The following is an 8,763-nucleotide window of genomic DNA, read 5'->3' as shown; positions in this document are numbered from 1 at the left end:
GCAGCAAATGTTATTGATGGGTATAATTCAGCAAATATTTTGATGGTGTCCAGTAGAGACATTTAGAATGCTTGGATCATGAATTCAGGGTGCACGATTCACATGACTCCTAATCGGGATTTCTTGATTGACTTTCAAGAAAATGATGGGGGATCAGTTTTGCTTGGTGATAATGCTGCTTGTGATGTAAAAGAAATTGGGTCAGTTCGAATTGAAATACATGATGGTATGATCAGAATTCTTACAAATGTAAAGTATGTTCGAGAACTCAAACGAAATCTAATTTCTCTAGGTGAATTAGATAGAATAGGTTATTCCTATAAATCTATGAATGGAGTTCTGAAGGTTATCAAGGGTTCTTGGGTTAAGCTGAAGGGGACCTTGAGGAATGGTCTTTATGTGTTGGAAGGTACTGCAGTTTCAAGTAGTGCTGCTGTTGTATCTGGGAAAGAAACAGATAAATCTATGTTATGGCATAACAGATTAGCACATGTGAGTGAAAGAGGTCTATAATCTCTTTCACAACAAGGTTTGCTTGGAGGAGTTGAAGAACTCCCATTTTGTGAACATTGTATAATGAGAAAGTCTACTAGAGTGAAGTTTAGGAAAGGGAAACATTCTACCAAAAAAATTTTGGATTATATTCATTCGTGGGGTCCTAAAAAGGTAACTTCTATGGGAGGTTCAAGATACTTTATATCAATCATTGATGACTTTTCAAGGAAGGTGTGGATGTATCCACTGAAACAAAAGGATGAAGCTTTTGGGAAATTTCTTGAATGGAAAAAGCAGGTTGAGAACCAGACAGGCAAGAAGGTAAAGTATCTGAGGACAGACAATAGTTTAGAATCTGTGAATCACAAATTTGATAAATTTTGCAAATATGAAGGAATTATAAGGCATTTCACTGTTACGAACACTCCACAGCAGAATGGTTTAGCTGAGAGGTTCAACAGAACAATTATGGAGCGTACAAGATGTCTCTTGACAAATGCTTCATTACGCTTGAAGTTTTGGAGGAAGCTACCCAAACAGCCTGTTATCTTATTAATAGGAGTCTGTCTTCCGCTTTAGACCTAAAGACTCCTAAGGAGATATGGACAGGAAAAGCTCCAAGCTTGGATCATCTCAGAGTGAGTGTTTGGATGTTCAACTTATGCTCATGTTAAGGAAGGGAAGCTGAATAAGAGGGCACTGAAATGTATGTTTATGGGCTATTCTCAAGGTGTTAAAGGATATAAACTTTGGTGCTTGGAAAATGGCATAAATAAATGCATTATCAGCGGAGATGTGACCTTTAATGTAACAGATAAGCCATTTAATGTCAAGCAGCAGAAATAGCAGACAGTTGATCAGGTTGAGGCAGAGGTTAGAATTGATTCTAAAGCACGACCATCAGTTAGTTTAGGTGATTCTAGTGATCAGTCATCTAGTTCTAAATGGTAGACAGCCTTAAATGCAGAGGACTTTGATTGATGAGGGAGCTTTTGGTGAAGAAAAGTAGCAGTAACCTACAGAACTATCAGCTTACACGTGACAAGCCTCAGCGAGTGAGGCAAGCTCCTACGAGGTATGGTTATGTTGATTTAGTTGCTTATGCTCTTACTTGTGCAGCTAACACTATTGAAGCAGAGCCTCTTACTTTTAAGGAGACTATTGTATCTGATTCTTCAAAGGAACAATGGAAGGATGCTATGGAAGTAGAGTTGTTCTCGTTGGTGATGAATCAGATATGGTCATTGGTTCCAAAGCCTCCTAATCAGAAACTCATTCAGTCAAAGTGGATTTATAAAATCAAGCTAGGTAACAGCAAGCCTAGGTATAAGGCTAGACTAGTAGCCCTATACTCAAAAGGAGGGAGTTGACTTTCATGAGATTTTCTCTCCAGTGGTGAGACATTCGTCCATTCGATTAATTTTATCTATTGTTGTTCACTTTGATATGTGTTGTCGAAGATGGACGTCACCACAGCTTTCCTTCATGGTGAATTGGAGGAAGTGATCAACATGGCTCAACCTAAGGGCTATGAGGTGAAAGGAAAGGAAGACATGATTTTTCGTCTTCATAGGTCCATCTATGGACTGAAGAAATCGCCGAGACAGTGGTATATCAGGTTTGACACCTTTATTTTGAAGCAAGGGTTTCACGGGAGCTCTTATGATGCCTGCGTGTACTGGAAACTATCTCAGAAATGTACATATACTTATCTATTTCTGTATATAGATGATATAATTCTGCTGTCTAAGGATTATTCTAAAATCTATGATCTCAAGAAACAAAACGATTGAGTAGTGAATTTGAGATGAAATATTTAGGTGAAGATCCTAGGCATGGATGTGAAAAGAGATAGGGAGAAAGATTTGTTAACCATTTCGCAGGAGAATTATGTGCATAAACTGCTTGAGAAGTATAATATGTCTGGTTGTAAGGCAGTTTCGACACCCTTAGCATCTCATTTTAGGCTTTCTTCGTCTCAGGGTGTCATGTGACGAAAGGTTAGAGATGGCTAATAACTAGGCCTGACTTGGGATATGCTATGAGTATGATAGGTAGGTTTATGTCAAATCCTGGGAAGGAGCATTGGAATGTAGTTAAATGGGTGCTTTAAGCTTGAAAGGTAGTGCTATCATTGTGTTTTAGTAGGGATTGTGATAAATCATCACTGTTGGAAGGCTTCACAACAGATTATGCTGCAGACCTTGACAAAAGAAGGTCTCTATCAGGTCACATTTTTCGTTTGTTTGGTAATGTGGTGGAAGGTTTCTCTACAATCAGTTGTATATTTCAGTAGGTGAAATTGTGAAAGAAGCAGTGTGGTTGAAAAGGATAATTGGTGAATTGTTGTCGCAGGAGTTCATTCCTATCGTCCGTTGTGATAGCCAGAGTGTTATTCATCTTGCGAATAATCCATCTCATCACGAATAGTCTAAGCATATCGATGTCAAATTTCATTTTATCAAAGAAGTTTGGCTCAGAAAGATGTTGAACTGGTCAAGGTTCATAAAGAAGTTTGGCCCAGAAAGATGTTGAACTGGTCAAGGTTCATATAGTTGAGAATTTATTATGTTAACCAAGTTCTTTCGATCACGATTGATTGGTGGGCGTGTGTCCGCGCAAGGTCACCGATCGTAGCAGCTACTTTGCATATCAGTTTGTGGCGTGGGTGGCGGTTTGGTCTGTCCGGTTCTTGCGTGGAGCAGCAGCGGCCGACCGATTTTATGGGTGAAAAGAGCATGGCCGATTCTTGCGCAGGCGGCGGTTCAGTTTCGCTGTGGAGGCTGCTTTCGATAGATATGCACGGCTCTGTATGTGGTTGGCAGTGGGTTGTTCTTAGTTTTCAGAGGCGACGTTGTTTGGGTTCTGTTTGACCATCTAAATTAGGTTCAGAAATTGTAACTCAAATTTCCTAAAACCGTCGGCAGTGTCAGCAAATAAGTATTGGCATAAAAGGAAAGATTTAATTCTTTTCTTATGATACTGGCAGTGAACAGAAAAAATTAATACGGAGGACCCAACAGAAAACTCTGACAGCGATCTTACTATTTTCAGCCACAACTTTCAATTTTCATCCACCATGGATGTGATCGATACTAACTTCAGTTACTATCTACGAAAATAAAATTCTAAAAAACGTGTATTTAACAAAGCCTTTTTGAAATTTACAAATATAGTAAGAAAATATTAGTTATGATTTCCGTTTTTTTCTAAATTTAGAAATATATTAAGAAAATATTTGGACAGTTTTTTTTTTTTTTTATTAAAAAATAATTAAACTTATAAACAATATTTAAACACTTTAAATTCAATTGCGGACAAAACGGGTAGTGAAAAAGGCAACATGATTAGATCATAGTTTTATAAATGGTGTGATTGTTAATAAAGAAAATGAAGGCAACAAGAGCTTTGAATTCTTCAAATATCTTCTCAAAAGTGAAACTTGTAGAATTTTGGTAAAAGAGTTGAGTACTTGTCCCATGTTAAAAAGTGTCAATGACTTAGATTTCAATTCATCCGAGTAAGAAATATTTTAAACTTGAGTGTATACCATCTCTAGTTAAATTCTTCTATCTCAGAGTGAGGTAAATGGTGGAGTGCTACAAAAACTTTGAAAGAAATATATTCTTGTAATTCTCTCTCTGGTTTTTTTTTTTTAACTTAAAAGGATACGATCGGTAGTTAGTAGGTGAACATATTCTTAGCACATTCATCATCTCCCTTTCATTAATGATAATAAATGAATATAAAGAGAATAATACAAAAGTCACCAAAAAAGGGTTAGAGATAAACCAAAATAAAAGCGGAGAAATCAAGTGTTGCAAAAAGCATTAAGATTCTTAGAAATGATAGCAGGCTCATAGTCTTTGAACAATTTAGCTCAATGCGACCAAACATCCAACTAGAGAGCAAATATCTTTCCACAGATTTGCCATGTTTTACAAGCATCCTTGAACGTGCAAATGTTATGTTCATTCCACAAAGTCCGTAGCACAGCAGGTGCGATGTTGAAGATGATGATGATCTTCTTTTAGGAATTTTGTTTGAGCAACCAAATATCTTTATAAAGAGACCATAAGGAATTACTCCTATTGTGCCGTCCCATGTGAGACTCCACCAAGGCCCATAGCGTGACATCCCAAAATTTTTAAGTAATTTTCATTAAATTATGTTAAAATATTTAGACGTTATTTTGATAAATTAGGATTAAAAATTTAATTTTGGAGGCAAGATAATTAATTTAAAAATATTTGTAAATAATTGAAATCTTAATTCAATTTAAGAAAAATTTGGATTAATTTATTGGGGAAGTGTGATTTTTAAAATGATTAAATATTTGGAATGATGTAATTTATATCGGATTGTATGTTCCCTTTACTTATAATTTTGGAGCCAAAATTAAGTTAATTGGAGAAATTAATGGGTTTGAGATTAATTTGATAAGATATTTGAAATTATTAAAGAAAAAGAATTAGGATTAAGAATTAGGATTTTGGAAATTAAAAGGAATTTGAATGTTAAGAAGAGAAAAAATCGTGGCTTTAAATTTCATCCTCTTTAATTTTGGAGTTTGGATTTAAATTAGAGAAGATAATTAATTTAAATTGAGTTGATAAAAGAAATTTGGATTTGATTTAAATTAATTTGATTATGAAATTTCTAATTTAGTTAAATTATGAAATTTTTAATTCAATTAGAATATGGATTTCCAAATTATTAGATTATGAATTTTTTAATTAATTAAAATATGAATTTCTTAACTAGAAAAAATATCTTATTAAAAAAAAAATTAATTTATCTATTATTTCAAGTTATAGAATTCCAAATAATTTAGAATTAGGATTATTTGAAAATCTATTACCTTCACATTTTTTTTAGTCGTCACCCTCGTCGCGCCGCCATTATTTTAGCCATATTCTTGGGAATTGGTAAGTTAATTTGGGTTAGATAAGTTGAAAGGTTCTTGAATGCCCATTGAGTTGGGGTTGATTTAATGGTTGCCCATTATGTTTGGAAGGTTTGAAAAGGAGTTTCGAAATCGAAAATGTGTCCTGCGTTATCAGAGACGAATTTTGGGCATTTTGGTTCAGAGAAATTTTTTAATGAAGCAAGCTATCGAATAAAATTTAAAGTCGATTTTGAGGCAATTTTATATCGATAATTAATTTGGATAAGTGTTATGGTTGTTTAGAATAATCTAAAATTTGAGTATGTGCTTTAGAGGATAAAACTTACTATAAAATGTATTTTTAGGATTGACACCAGGATGTTTCTTGGATTGGATTACTTCTCTTGATTTAAGGTAAGTGACTTTATACTGGTTCGCCTTCGAACGAGTCGTCCTTACTACATGATAGTGATTGGACTGTTTATTTTAGACTGATTAGACTGTTAACTTCATGATATGAATTGATTGGACTATTTTGACTGTGGTGTTATGTAAGATTGACCGAGGGTATATTGGAATTTCTTTTGTGTGCTCCTCTAAGACATCACCATGACTATTTATGAAGCACCGATACTTCATGTGAGGCAAAAAATCAGTATTAGATACATATGACGTATCTATTTCTACGTGTATTTTTCTTTTTTAAAGAAAGAAGACAAACGACTCATTTAATATTTCCCAATCTAAAATTAGGCAATCTATTTAAAAAGGCTTAAGTCCAAAACTAAAATGAAAAATAAATAAATAACAAATCAAACCTTAGACTAGATTCATCTAATGTCCACTTTCACATTTGGGTCCCCACAAAGTCCACCAAAATATAGACCATTTGGATATCTTCAACAATTCAATGAAAAAGTTCTTCGTTTATCTTCATACTTCTCACTCTTCTTTGCAATATGAGTCACATTTCTATTGCATTTTATTAACTATTGTACTTCAACATCTTATATGTTGCTTTTTTTTTGTATTGTATTTCAGTGTTTGTATTCTATTTTGTGCTATTGTTATTAATTTGTATGCTAAATTTATTTATATCCTTGATTTTTTTTAACGAAAAAGAAAATGTATCTTCAACATATCAGTATCATCGTTTTTTAGAAATATATATATTAAAAAAATATAAAAAAAATGATGCATCCATAGACGTATCCGTATCTTAGGTTTTTAGAAATTGACGAATCCGATTGTATCCGTATCATGTAGCCGTATCTGTGTCTGTGCTTCATAGATGACTATATATGTGCATATTTATGATTGATTGTGTACCTTCGGAATACACATCTATGATTAACATTTGCTCCCTCGGTATAAATCAATCAAAATGATATTTATATTCACAATCTACCACTTCAACCGCTAAGCAATCTTAGTGGCAAGACCAGGTCGAACACAGGGAACTTTTGAATCTCTTAATTAAACGGTTTTCAGTCCAAGGGTAACTAAAGGGGGGTTTTGAAATAGTTTGGTAGTAAATTAAATTCAATTGCATAAAATAAAAGTAAAAAGTAAAAAGTTCATATTCTATATGTGAATGTCTAGCTTGGGTTATGATAGAATTCCCCTATTCAAAGTATTAGAAGAGCTACACTAAGATATACGTGGTTCGACAATAGAGTGCCTACATCCACGGGAAGGAGAATAACTTTTTATTTCAAGAGCTAAGTCACTTTCTTTACATATCTTATAGCTTTTCTTGTAAGCTTATGATCAGATTGTACACGAAATGTAAATGATGCATATTTATATTTTTTAGCTGATACAAGTAGTTACATGACAAACTGTAAAGAAAATGTAAAAAGCTGTTGAAGACTTGATTTGTATGCTTCAGCTTAATTTATACTTCAAATTTTTTTTTTTATTTATATATTCACTTTTAGTTCTTAAAACATGACTTAAGTTTAAACAGATTTCTAAAAGGTATATTAAAAAATTATCAGTGAAGTAGTATAAATAAGCTTATTTTCAAACTTTAAAAATAAAATATGAATTAACGTCCTGTTTGATAACAATTTAGTCTCCTTTGGTAATCATTTCGTTTTTTTATTTTTCGATTTTGAACATCAAACTTAGATAATTAGAACAGCTACCTTTCCTAATGTCGATCTTTTAGTAAATAAGTTATGATTAGAATGCCCTTGAACAAACCCTTGGAACTTAACAAAAGTGGTGAATCTATCGAACCAAGCTCTTGGAGACTACTTTAGGCCATATATGGATTTCTTCAGTCTACAAACTCGATTATCAAAATGAGCTTTAAAGCCTGGGGGCGGGCTCATATAGATCTCTTCTTCTAACTCACCATTCATTAAAGCATTCTTTACATCAAGTCTAATAGAGGTTTGTTTTACTACTGGTGAAAAAATTTCAGAATAGTCTATGCCTTCCCTTTGGGTAAACTCCTTAGCCACTAACCTAACCTTATACCTAGGTTTTTCTTCTTTAGTAAGACACTCCTTTAGTTTATATATCCACTTAGAAGCTATAGGCTTGCATCCTTTAGGAAGAGGAGCTAGGGTCCAAGTATTGTTGACAGTGAGTGATTCCATTTCTTCACACATAGCTTCAATCCAAGACCTAGCATTAGAGCAGTTCACTGCCTCTTCAAAAGTAGTAGGTTCTTGGTCATTAGAAGCTATTGTGGCATTTAGAACTAGGTTCATGTAATTAGTTTCAGTATACCTAGCTAGAGGAACTATCACTCTTCTTTGTCTATCCCTAGCTAATGAGTACTGACTCAAATTAGGTTGAGTTTCAATATGCTCAGTAGGCTCATTTAAGTTTTCCTCTTCTTCTTCTTCAGTTTCATTAGGAGGGTTGTGACTAGCGAATGCTTTAGGTGCCTCCACCTCAATCCTAGCAATAATAGGTCTTTTAGGAACTTCACAGGTTGTCTTTTTCTTTTGCATAAACATCTTTTTCTCTCTAAAAGTGACACCCCTGCTTACAGCAAATCTTTTCTCAATAGGATCCCAAATCTTAAAGCTTTTAACACCTTCTGAGAACCCAACAAACATACACTTCACTACCCTAGATTTTAGTTTCCCTTGACTTTGGTGAATATAGCCAACATATCCAAATACTCGTAGATTTTCTAGGTTAGGAGGATGTTTTGTCCATTTTTCTTTAGGAGTTAGGAAGTTTAGGGAGGAGTGAAGACACGTATTTAAGGTGAAAACAGTGTAGCTTGCTACCTCAGCCCAATACTTTTCACTAAGTATAGCATCTGAAAGAAGACATCTAACCTTTTCCATGATTGTTCTATTAAGTCTCTCAGCAACTCCATTCTGTTGAGGAGTAAATCTAACAGTCTTATGCCT

The sequence above is a fragment of the Benincasa hispida genome, chromosome 8, assembly GCF_027475165.1.
Source record: "Benincasa hispida cultivar pf3 chromosome 8, pf3_genome.v1.1, whole genome shotgun sequence".
Classification (NCBI taxonomy): Eukaryota; Viridiplantae; Streptophyta; class Magnoliopsida; order Cucurbitales; family Cucurbitaceae; genus Benincasa; species Benincasa hispida.
The sequence above is the reverse complement of the archived record's forward strand: the minus strand, read 5'-3'. Positions refer to the sequence as shown.